Raw genomic sequence first — 13,048 nt, 5'->3', positions numbered from 1 at the left:
TTTATTCCGTGCACACTGAGATCTACCCAAACAACAGAATTTGTGTTAAATTCATCTGCAGTTAAACTGTGTTTAAAGAATACTATAAAGTAGAATAGTTATTAATATACTACATAACAAGCAAATTATTATTAAATAGGAGAAAATTAAAATTTCAATGCTTGGAATCATTAACTCAGACATGCTGATTTTCTTAACACCCTCAGTTATTTTGAAGTTCTCCCTTGAGAAGTTCTGCCTAGGACTCAACTGAGCACAAAGAATATTAGTGAGTTTGTAAATCTGTAAAAACTATAAAATGCTCTTCTACCCTTAGTTCTGATCAGTTTAGCTGTGAAACTAACATTAGATTGTACTTACTGCCTTTAATGTTTTAGTCTTTTTTTCCCCACAATGGTAACTAATTTTATTTGAAAAAAAATTTTATTGAGGTATAATTGATTTACAATATTATATTAATTTCAGGTGTACAACATAGCGATTTAATATTTTTATAGATTATACTCCATTTAAAATTAGTATAAAATATTGGCTACATTCCCTGTGCTGTACAATGTATCCTTGTAGCTTGTTTTATACATAGTATTTTGTACATCTTAATCACCTATCTCTATCTTGCCCCTCCCCTTTCCTTCGTCCCACTGGTAACAACTAGTTTGTTCTCTTTATCTGTGTTTCTGTTTTGTTCTATTCATCTGTTTGTTTTATTTTTTAGATTATACTTAGAAGTGATAACATACAGTATTTGTCTTTCTCTGGCTGACTTATTTCATCAAGCATAATACCCTTCAGGTTCATCCATGTTGTTGCAAATGGCAAATTTTCATTATTTTTGTCGCTGAGTTGTATTCCATTGTGTACGTATTTATCTGTTCATCTGCTGATGGATACTTATATGTTGCTTCCATATCTTGACTGTAGTCAATAATTCTGTTGTGAACATTGGGATGCATGTATCTTTTCGATTTGGTGTTTTTGTTTTCTTTGGATACATATCACAGAGTGGAATTGCTGTATCATATGGTAGTTCTAGCTTTTTAAAGGAACCTCAATACTGTTTCCCATAGTGGCTGTACCAATTTACATTCCCACTAGCTGTGCATAAGAGTTCCCTTTTCTCCACATCCTCACCAACAATGATTATTTGTGGTCTTTTTGATGATAGCTATTCTGACAGGTGTGAGGTGATATCTCATGTGCTTGTTGGCTATTTATGTCTTCTTTGGAAAATGTCTATTTAGATCTTCTGCCCATTTTTAAAATTGGGTTCTTTGGGTTTTTTGATATTGAGTTGTATGAGCTGTTTGTATATTTTTGGGTATTAACCTCTTGTCAGTCATATCATTTGCAAATATTTTCTCACATTCAGTAGGTTTACTTTTCATTTTGTCAATGGTTTCCTTGCAGTGAAAAAGCTTTTAAGTTTAATTGTATGTCCCATTTGTTTATTTTTGCTTTCGTTTCCGTTGCCTTAGGTGACAGATCCAAAAATATTGCTACGATTTATGTCAAAGCGTTTTCTGCCTGTGTTTTCTTCCAGGAGGAGTTTTATGGTTTCTGGTCTTACATTTAGGTCTTTAATCTATTTTGAATTTATTTTTGTATATGGTGTAAGAAAGTGTTCTAATTTTATTCTGTCCAGTATAGCTATCCAGTTTTCTCAGCACCACTTACTTGTTGAAGAGACTGTCTTTTCTCCATTATATATTCTTGCCTCCTTTGTCATAGATTAATTGACCATAAGTGCATGGGTTTATTTCTCTATTCTCTTCCATTGATCTATGTGTCTGTTTTTGTACTATTAGTAAGAAATACTATTTTGATTACTGTAGCTTTGAAATATAGTCTGAAGTTAGGGCCCTTATTGCATTTAAACCACAGATATTTATGTTCTATTAAAATATCCTAGTATACTAATATGAGAAAGATTTCTCCCAGGCTGGGCCTAAAGGATAAATGATTAACTATAACCCCTGACTGAGGATTCTCATGTCTTCTGCAAGCCTCTATGAAACTCTGGTAGGCAAAAGTTTTAGCTTGCAAGTAGGGTAAAATCACAGACCTCTCACTGTTCCTGCCATATGCACAGTCAGAATTAAAGAAGTAGAACAATTACCCTAATGATTCTACCCCCAATTGCCATTTTAATTGTATCAGAGTTACTTTAGAGTTTTGGGGGGGGAGGTTGTTTACCTTCTAGATCTCATAAGTATTATAAAAAGATTCTCATCCTATAGTTTTTATCTTAACTTTGCTTTAGTTTTGTAGTTACTAGAACTAAGATTGCCACAAAGATTAAACATCATAGAGGTGTTGTAAATCCAGGTTTGGAATTAAATAAATTGGGTTGAAATACTAGCTCTGTGGCTTACAAGTTGTGTGGTCTTATCTTAAGGAAAATATTTTTTAAAGTATCAGCTCCCTAATATATAAAAGAGGGCTAGTAATCATCTTTTAATGCAATTATGAAGACTAGTCAAAATCATGCACGTAAAGTTCTAAGCACAACGGGCAGACGATAGTAGCCATAAGTAACTTTATTTAAGAAATAGGAGATTATTTCAGTAACCTAGGCAACAATGATGTAACTTAGATCATGGTGGTAGCAGTGGAGATACCAGATCCTAAACATATAGAAGATAGATAGGGTCAAGAGGCTTTGCAGTTTGGTTGGACTTGGGGTGTAGGGAAAGAAAAGAGTTGTGGATGATGTTGATGTTTGAGAACTGAAACAAGTGGAGAAGACCACAGGAGGTGCAGATTTGGGACAAGAAATATACTATGAGTTCAGTTTTGTACTTGTAGAGTTTTGAATGTGGAAAGCTAGATATACATGTGGAGTAGGCCATTAAATATGTGAGTTTGGAGCTGAGAACACATCAGCTCCCATAAAACCATTCAGCATCATTTCAATTAAGCAATTTTGTAGTATTGACCAGTGCCAACCTCTCACTGACAAACCTACCCATTAGGATTACCAGTAGCTAAAATGTTATGAAGATAACATCTTTAAAGTGATTTGAAGAGTTCCCAGGTTATTTTAAGCTACACAGGGTAGCTGCACTTTGATAAAGCCACCATATACTAGAGATTGGTACTCAGTTTTGGAGGTTCAGAAGACTTGCTAGTAAGTTCAGCCCATGTTTTGTAACCAGATGGTACATTTTCTATAAGGACTGTACAAATAGTTGATCTAAAATTTTTTTCTTAGTCTTTTGTTAGGACTAGTTTAAGGTAGGGAAATTATTTAACTTGCTTCTAAATTTTGGGAGTCCTCCAGGTCTAACAATATATCATTAAACAACTTCTGCTTCACAAGATTAATAACCATAAATTCTGAAAAATTAATTTGTAGAAGTCTCCATTGTAATGTTTTACATTTTGCCACTTTACTTGGCTGCTTGAATTTTTATCAATTTTTAACATCTAAAGTTTTCTAAATTGCAAGAACAAATTCTACACATGAAAAGTCTCCAGAAAATCCATGATTTGCATGTGAACTAGGGAAAATAATTGCAGTTACTAAAACACAACTGGAAGGAAATCAAATGTTGAATTAGAAGTGCATGGACAGTGTGAATGGGTTGCTAAAACTTTAACTTACTCATAAAACAAGAACTCATTGATCATCTATCATATGCTCAATGTAATAATAAATTTGAAGAGTTATTCCAAAACATAATGTTTTTCTAAGTTCTTTAAACAAAGAGAACAAATAAGTATATCAAATCCTTCTGAAGCTCATATTATCCTTACATGAAAATCATGTATATGTGAATCATAAGTATTTTTTTTTCTGGAGAGAATTTAAAAGGGAAGGAACTCAGGGTGGAACAGAAAATAGGATGTGAAAATGAGTGGAAGATCATGTTAATACATGAAAATGCTTTTTCATGTGACAATAAAGAGTCACTCTGGCTCACTGGGACCACAGAGGACTTGAACAGAGGGAGTCAACCAGCCTGAGTTATAAAGTTGTAAAGAAGTCAGCCATTTGTATGGAGTATCAAACATAGAAAGAAACACTCCTTAGTGCACACATTAACTGGAATAAATGTGTACACAATCACAGATGATTGGGTTAAGGATGAGAAGGAGGGACATCCATTGTTTTTAGCAAACAAGTGATTTTTATATATTAGTAGTACATGACACTTTATTACTAAGTAAAATACAATGAAACAGGACATTTTCATTGCTTTACTTTGGTGAAAGTAAAAACTATTACTATGAGCTTTTATGGTTTCCTCAGACTACACAAGTCTCAAAGTTTTACTATCACACAAAGCACAGAGAACTTCTACTAGATCTCCAACAGTAGGGATTTTTGGAAACATAGTCTCAAGATGGGGGAGGAATTGGATTAGCAGATAATTTCACAGGACACATAAATAGAGAGGGAATTCTTTTTCAAGTGGGATGTCAGTTAAGAAAATTTAATCTTAAAGGCAAAACTTTTTTGTTGTTTAATACTAGGCAAGAAGATAAGAGAATTCTCAGTGTCCAATATACACATAGTACAATTAATAAGAAGAAAATGTGTAGAAACATTTTGAAGGAATGGAGTAAGTTAAAAAATAAATAAATAAATAAACAAACAAAGAAAACTCAACGAAATGCTAAGAGTGACAGCTAAAAACCAGTGCTCTTGGGTCTGCAGGGTGAATGAAAAAGGATGGGACCCAGCTGCTTCAGTCTTCACTTAAAATCAAATGAGGAAACATGGGTTTTCTTATGTTCAAAAATGGCCACTGTAATCTGATCCATGCCAAATACTTTGCCATGTAAGATTCTATGTTTAACACATGTCTTTTTCACTCTGTTGACTATATAAAAAGTACTATGAAATATATTTCATGTGGAAAATCTCCAGTTAGGTAAAAATAAATCTAAAAACTAGAAACTAATAAAAGAAAGAAAGCCCAAATTTTAAATTATCATATTATTAGCTTAACCACATTCTTTCAACTATTATTCATAATGTAAAAGGTGATAAGCTTTAAAATCAAATAAAATGGGCAAGTGTTAATATCACATGACTTTAGACATTTTATATCTCCTATTATATGTTGAAACATATAATGTTGAATTACACCATTTCAAGTTTTGCCTTTAATTTTTTTAATATGAAGGAAAAATTAATTACAGATATTTACTAACCTACCAAATACGCATTCTGGATTTACCTCCTCATTGTCTGTATTTTGTATTTAGATGCTCTAACCAGAAAACTGAAACACTAGATATCAAAGTCAGGGATCACTTTTGAGAATATATGGCCTAGTACCAAACTAGAGATTTTTCTTCCTCTACCTGTACCTTTATTTCAGGACAGTGAGGTGTCATTGCTTTGTTGTCTCAGGTACTCAATGCTTACCAGCAATAAATATAATATCAGTGCATCCCCTTGTAGAAGATTGGAATTACCACCTTCCAGAAGTTATTCTCCTCTTTAAAAGATAACAGTGTGGGACTTTTACTTCCAAATATGAAAGATTAACTTGTTCCAGACTTGTCCAAACATGTTAAGTAACCATAAAACTGAACAAAATACATGAAGTGACTGTTTTTTGGCATTTGACAGTAGGCAGCACAGGAATTCCTTCTGAAAAAAAGGATAACACAAGAGGTGAGTTGCTTGATCGCCTAGGCTTTTGTCTAGGGACAAATTCCCTAAACCAGAATAAGGAATTGAAGACCAACAGAAACAGGGCAGTCCCACTTGGCTGAGGAGGCAAAGTCCAGAATTTAGAGCTGCAGAAAGCAGCTGGAATTTGCAGGGCAAAATGTTAGAGAGAAGGTTGCTTGGGAAAAGAGTGGTCTCAATAATCTCTGTAAGGCCCTTGGATCAAGGGCTTCACTTTAGATTTTAGAGAGTAAGACTCAGAGGTCTGGCAGAGAGTGGTGCTTACAAGGATTGGGAGTGAAACAAAGATACTGGAGGTTACACAGTATGGAAGTCTTAAGTTCTAGCCCAGCCAGAGTTGAAAGAGCTCATCAGCGCCCTGGGCATTCAGCTAAAACACTAGAAAATTAATATCTTTTTTTTTTTTTTTTTTTTTTGCTGTACGCGGGCCTCTCACTGTTGTGGCCTCTCCCCCTGCGGAGCACAGGCTCCGGACGCACAGGCTCAGCGGCCATGGCTCACGGGCCCAGCCGCTCCGCGGCATATGGGATCCTCCCAGACCGGGGCACGAACCCGTATCCCCTGCATCGGCAGGCGGACTCTCAACCACTGCGCCACCAGGGAGGCCCGAAAATTAATATCTTAAGAGTAATAAGGACCATACCGTAACAAAGCCTAAGCCAAGCCTTGATAGGATCTAGGAGCCCCCTGGTAAATTGTCAAACTGCCAGAACAGAACTCAACACTATGTAAAAAATGACTACATAATCTATACTATTTATATCACCTGCAAACTTCCAAAAACAATACAAAAATTAATAAGCATGTTGAAAAGCAGAAAAATATGACCCATCATAAAGAAATAAAGCAGTGAATAGAAAAAGACTCCAGGATGATCCAAATATTAGAATTAAAAGATAGTGACTTGCGGCTTCCCTGGTGGCGCAGTGGTTGAGAGTCTGCCTGCCGGGGCAGGGGACACGGGTTCGTGCCCCGGTCCGGGAAGATCCCACATGCTGCGGAGCGGCTGGGCCCGTGAACCATGGCCGCTGAGCCTGCGCGTCTGGAGCCTGTGCTCCGCAATGGGAGAGGCCACAACAGTGAGAGCCCCACGTACCACAAAAAAAAAAAAAAAAAAGATAGTGACTTTAGTTACTATAAAGATGTTAAAAACTTAAAGGAAAATATGGCCTTAATGAGTAAAGAGATAGGAAATCTCAGATAAGCAAGGAAAGTACAAAAAAAAGAACCAAATGGAAATCTAGAATAAAAAATTAGAATATCTAAAACGAAAATTTTCACTTTGATAAGCTTGATGTCAGATTGGAGATGGCAGAAAGGGGCAGAAAACTTCAAAATGCTTTCATTGAAATCATACAATCTGAATAATACATAGAAAAAGAAGAAAAATGATCAGTTCTTCAGTGACCTGTGGGAAATATCAAGCAGTTGAACATCTGCAAATAGGGTCCCCAAAAGAGACAAGAGAGATAAAAAGGCATGAAAGAAATATATGAAGATATAATGGTTGACGTTGTCTCAATTTGATGAAAAAAATTAAAAAAGTAAAATTACAGATCTAAGAAGCTCATTAAATGAGAATAAATTCAAACAAAACTATGCCTAGACACATGATAGTAAAATTGCCATAAATCAGACATAAAGAAGGCAGGCAAAGAAATGAAAGCAGGCAAAGAAAATCAACACAGTGCATATAGAGGACCCTGAATATGCATAAAACTGACTTATCAGAAAATACTGGAGCCAAAGACATCCTAAATATATGAGCAAATAAATTATCTTCTTTTTAGTCTATGAATTTCTCTTTAAAAACAAGTGAGGGCTTCCCTGGTGGCGCAGTGGTTGCGAGTCCACCTGCCGATGCAGGGGACACGGGTTTGTGCCCCGGTCCGGGAAGATCCCACATGCCGCGGAGCAGCTGGGCCCGTGAGCCATGGCTGCTGAGCCTGCACGTCCGGAGCCTGTGCTCCACAACGGGAGAGGCCACGACGGTGATAGGCCTGCATACCGCAAACAAAACAAAACAAAACAAAAAAAAACAAGTGAAAAATTAAAGCAAAAATAATATAATTGTAAGGTGCTTTATAACCAATGTAAAATGAAAATATTTGACAAATTAGAACAAAAGAAGAAGGCTGTGAGTATACTGCTGTAAGATTTTTACATCTGTGATGTGTGATGTGCAAATTGTGCAATGGTAAAATATTCTAAATAGACTTCAGTGAGAGTGAGATATTATTTTATTTAGTAGAGAAACCACTAAAATAATAATATAAAAAGGTACAGCTAAAAAGCATGAGAGAAAATAAATGAAACACTAGAAATATGCAATTAAACCAAAAGTAGACATCAAAAAAAGGAACAGAGGAACAAAAAACAAATGATACAAAGAATACATGGGTTAAAATAATAGACTTTAACCCAACCATACCAATAATTATATTAAAAGTAAATGGACTAAGTACTCAAAAGGCAGACATTGTATGCTTTCAGAAAGCAAATTCCAACCATATGCGGTCTACAAGATGCATACGTTAAAAACAGGCACAGAGATTGAAAGTAAAAAGATGGAAGATATATACCATACAGCAATAAACATTAAAAAGGCTGTTATGGCTATATTACTATGAGACAAGGTATAATTCAAGACAACAGGTATTACAAGAAATAAAGAGATATGTTGTATAGTAATAACAGGTCAACCAGCAGAATACAAAACAAGCTTAAATATGCACCTAATGAGAAATCATTGAAAAGTAGGAAACAAAACTGATGGAACTAAAGAGAGAAACAGATAAGTTGGAATGTTAAACACATCTTTCATATTTACTAATAGAACAAATATACAAAACAGTACAAATACAGAAGATGGGAAAAACATCAACCATTATGAGCTAATTGACATTAACATAAGACTGCAAAAAGCAAATTTTTGTCAAATGCCAGTAGAACACTCACCAAGGTAAAGCCTGTACCTAGATAGACAATAAATCTCAGTAGACTTCAGAAGACTGAAATCCTATAGAGTATGTTCTCTGACCACAAAGAATTTAATTAGAAATGAATAGAAATGATATCTAGAAAATTCTAAAATATTAGGAAATTAAGCAGTACATTTCTAAATTAACAGTAGGTGGCAAAAATCAGAAGGAAATTTTAATTGAATAATAAAGTAAAACATCAAAATTTATGAGATACAGTTAAGCACTTCTCAAAGGGACATTTATAACTTTAAATGCCAATATCAGAAAAGAAGAAAGTTATAAAGTGAATCATTTAACTTACCACCTTAAGAAGGTTTAAAAAACATCAAATTATACCCAAAGCAAGTAGAGAAAAGGAAGCAATAAAGAACAGAAATCCATGACTGACAAACATGGAGAAAATTAGCAGATCCAAAACTTGGTTCTTTAAAAGACTAATAAAACAGAAACCATATGTGAAAATTAATGAAGAAAAAATAAAATTAGCAATAGCAGAATTGAATTAGTGGCTATTACTATAAAATGTTCATATAATGGAATATTGTAAGCAACTTTATGCTAGTAAATTAGACAATAAAGTGAAAACATTTCTTGGAAAAAAAGAGACTTAAAAGCAGTTTGGCCCCAAACATGGAGTCTTGTAGATCAGGTCTTACCTGAATCAGGATGAGGGAGTGGTGGGTCCAGGTGGGGCTGTTGGCTGTGCCCCTGCTTGCGGCCTATCTGCACATCCCGCCCCCCCAGCTCTCCCCTGCTGTTCACTCATGGAACTCATCAGGCAAATTTTTTACCTACAAGGGACTGCGTATCTTCTACCAAGACTCTGTGGGTTTGGTTGGAAGTCCAGAGATAGTTGTACTTTTACACGGCTTTCCAATGTCCAGCTATGACTAGTACAAGATTTGGGAAGGTCTGACCCTCAGGTTTCATCGAGTGATTGCCCTTGATTTCCTAGGCTTTGGCTTCAGTGACAAACTGAGATCACGTCACTATTCCATATTCGAGCAGGCCAGCATCGTAGAGGCTCTTTTGCGGCATCTGGGGCTCCAGAACCATAGGATCAACCTGTTGTGTCACGACTGTGGGGATAGTGTTGCTCAGGAGCTGCTCTATAGGTTCAAGCAGAATCGATCTGGTCAGCTTACCATCAAGAGTCTCTGTCTGTCGAATGGAGGTATATTTCCTGAGACTCACCGTCTTCTTCTCCAAAAGCTTCTCAAAGATGGAGGCATGCTGTCACCCATCCTCACATGACTGATGAACTTCTTCGTATTCTCGCGAGGTCTCACCCCAGTCTTTGGACCATACACCCGACCCTCTGAGAGTGAACTGTGGGACATGTGGGCAGGGATAGACAACAGTGATGGGAACTTGGTTATCGATAGTCTCTTGCAGTACATCAATCAAAGGAAGAAGTTTAGAAGACACTGGGTGGGAGCTCTTGCCTCTGTATCTATTCCCATTCATTTTATCTATGGGCCACTGGATCTAGTGAATCCCTATCCAGAGTTTTTGGAGCTGTACAGGAAAATGCTGCCGTGGTCCACAGTGTCGATTCTGGATGACCACATTAGCCACTGTCCACAGCTAGAGGATCCCATGGGCTTCTTGAATGCATATATAGGCTTCATCAACTCCTTCTGAGCTGGAAAGAGTAGCTTCCCTGTATTACCTCCCCTATTCCCTTATCTGTTGTGTATTCCACTTAGCAAGAAACACCCAAAAGAGGTCCTGGCCACCAAACACTATTCTCTCACAAAAGTCCATCTGACTCACACTGGTGAACAGCATATAGTAAAAAGCCAGCAGAAGCTCTAAGGGTGACCTAATAGTCCACCTCCCATTCCTTTGACATCTGATCAAGTATGGACTTGCCTTTGTCTTTGTGTTATTAGGAAATTCTGACGGGCACTACTACTCACTGATGCAGAAAGATAGACATTCTTTTGCATAAAAGTCTTTGAAACACTTCTATGGACTTTTCTGAAATATTTAGAAATGCTAATTTCTGGCCCTGATTGGAATTATCTAAAGGTGCCACCTTCACCTTGCCTTGAATGGCTTTAATTCTCTAAGTGCCACAGCTTCAAGTGAGAATGAGTCTCCCTTGTCATAACTTTGGATTTAGTTTCATTAGCTGCTTCTAACTGTAGTCATTTTGTTAGACTTTGGTTTCAATAATGCAGTATTCTAAGTATACTTTAAGACTATGATTTACCTACACGAATTATGTATGTATTTTATAAGGACACTAAACCAGCAGACACTTACTCTAGCAGAGTAGTTTAATCTTATTAAACATGTTTCATTTCTGAGTAAATTGAACTAAAGCCAAGCTATTTACAGAATTTCCTAAAATCACAGAACATTAAGGACAGTAGTCTCTGTGCCAGAGATTTACTGTTATTTGCTGTTAGAACTGGTCTTTCCAGCTAATAACAGTCAGACTCATCATACCTCAGTGCTTAGAAGCGTGTCCCTCCTGAGCCAGAGTGGAGAGGAGGGGATCATTGTACAGTCCAAGTTACCAGGCTGAATATATACTGATTGCTTAACTTCTCGTTGGTTGTCCCAGAGAGGGTTCCTCATGTAGCTCAGCAATTCCTGTACTTTACAGATGGGAAAGTTCCAGAAACTTTAAGAACAAAGTCTGAAAGTTATATGAGCAAATGGTGCTGAATACTTTTTTTCTTAAGCCACAGTTTCACTTAGTTAATATTAAGTGGTGATTTTAAATTCTTTTTTTATTAGCAACTTCAAGTATAACAACTGGAATAAATGTTTATTTTCTATTAATAAAAATGAATTTTGACAAAAAAAATAAAGCAGTTTGAATTTTTAAAAAACTGACAAAAGAGGAACTAGAAAGATCTGACAAGCCCAACTATAAAAGAAATTGAATTTATAATCAAAAATATTTTCAAAAAGAAATCCTGGCTTATTTTGGCAATATCTGTTAAGCACTTAAGGAAGATGAAATCACTCTCACACAAAATATTTCAGAAAATATCAGAGAAAGGAATTCTTTTCATCTTGTTTTTTGAGGACAGTATAGCCCTGAAAGCAAAGAATGACAAGGTATCATAAGAATAGAAAATTAGAACTCCTGGTTTCAGTTCTGACATGAAAGAGCTTGGAAGTCATCACTCCCACCCTTAAAAACAAGAAAAAAGATAAACAAATTGAAAATCAACAACTTTTCTTAGACCCCTGGGAGAAATGAGGCAACAGGACAAGCTGCCACCACAAATCTGGAGAGACAGACAAGTTCAGAGAGTCACAACTGAAGTTGGCTTTCCTAGAGCAAAAGCCGTAACATGATAGGGACACTAAATGGTAATTTTGATGAATTGCTAGAACTTGAGAGAAAACTAGTTTGAGAAACATCTTGAGGCTGCAGTCTTAGGAGGGGCTCACACTTCTACTCCAGGAGCCCCACCAGATTCTCACAGTGAGGAGCCAAGAAAGATGTTCTCTTGGCCCTGGAAGGGCAGAGAGAGGTAGAGTAACCATTATGAAATATGCCCAAAGTGTTCTCCATAACAAATGCCTACTCTCCAATGAGAAAGACTTTACCAGAGCCTTATTCCACCTGGGAGAGGGGCTTTTCTCTGATTCTAGCATAGAGCTGAGAACTCTATGAAATAATCAAAAGGAAATGGTAGCATCAAAAACACTGTAACAGAAATGAAAAATGCCTTTGATTGATTCATCAGTAGACTGGATACAGCTGAGGAAAGAATCAGTGAGCTTGAATATAGATTAATAAAACTTTCCAAACTGAAATGCAAAGAGAAAAAAGAATGAAAAAAAAATCAGAAAAGAACATCCAAGAACTGTGGGAGAAATTCAAATGGTACAACATATGCGTATTCAGAATACCAGGAGGAGAATAAAGAATAGAACAAAATAAGTATTTTCATAATGGCCAAGAACTTTAGAAAATTAATAAAATAGGCCAAACCACAGATCCAGGAAGCTCTGGGGTAACCAAGCAGGAAAAGTACCATAAAATATACATTTTGGTATATCGTTTTCAAACTGCAGGAGACCAAGGACAAAAAGAAAATCCTGAAAGAAGCCAGAGTTGGGGCAGGGTTTGGCAGGAACTTTCCCGAAGAGAAACAAAGATAAGAATTTCAGCAGACTTCACATCACAAATCATACAAGCAAGAAGGGAATGGAATGAAACATTTAAAGTATTGAAGGGGAAAAAAACCCCACCAATTATTCTTCAAAATTGAAGGAAAAATTGAGATTTTTTTTTAGATGAACAAAAACTGAGGGAACTTATCAACAACAGAACTGCCCTGAAATAACTGTTAAAAGAAGTTCTTCAAGGAGAAAAAAAATATATAGATCAGAAATGTGGATCTACATAGAGAAAGAAGGAGCACTGGAGAAGGAAAAAATAAAG

General features: G+C 36.2%; 1 pseudogene across 1 annotated transcript; it reads left to right on the top strand.

Annotated features, from left to right (window-relative positions):
- The first annotated feature begins 9,297 nt into the window (after nt 1-9,297).
- On the top strand, nt 9,298-11,088 carry LOC309804582 (mesoderm-specific transcript homolog protein-like; annotated as a pseudogene). The gene has a single exon. The product of its transcript is annotated as a mesoderm-specific transcript homolog protein-like (transcript).
- The last annotated feature ends 1,960 nt before the right edge of the window (nt 11,089-13,048 follow it).

This window comes from Mesoplodon mirus, assembly GCF_964341445.2.
Source record: "Mesoplodon mirus genome assembly, chromosome: 5".
In the NCBI taxonomy this organism is placed as follows: domain Eukaryota; kingdom Metazoa; phylum Chordata; class Mammalia; order Artiodactyla; family Ziphiidae; genus Mesoplodon; species Mesoplodon mirus.
This window is presented reverse-complemented; position numbering and strand designations above follow the sequence as displayed.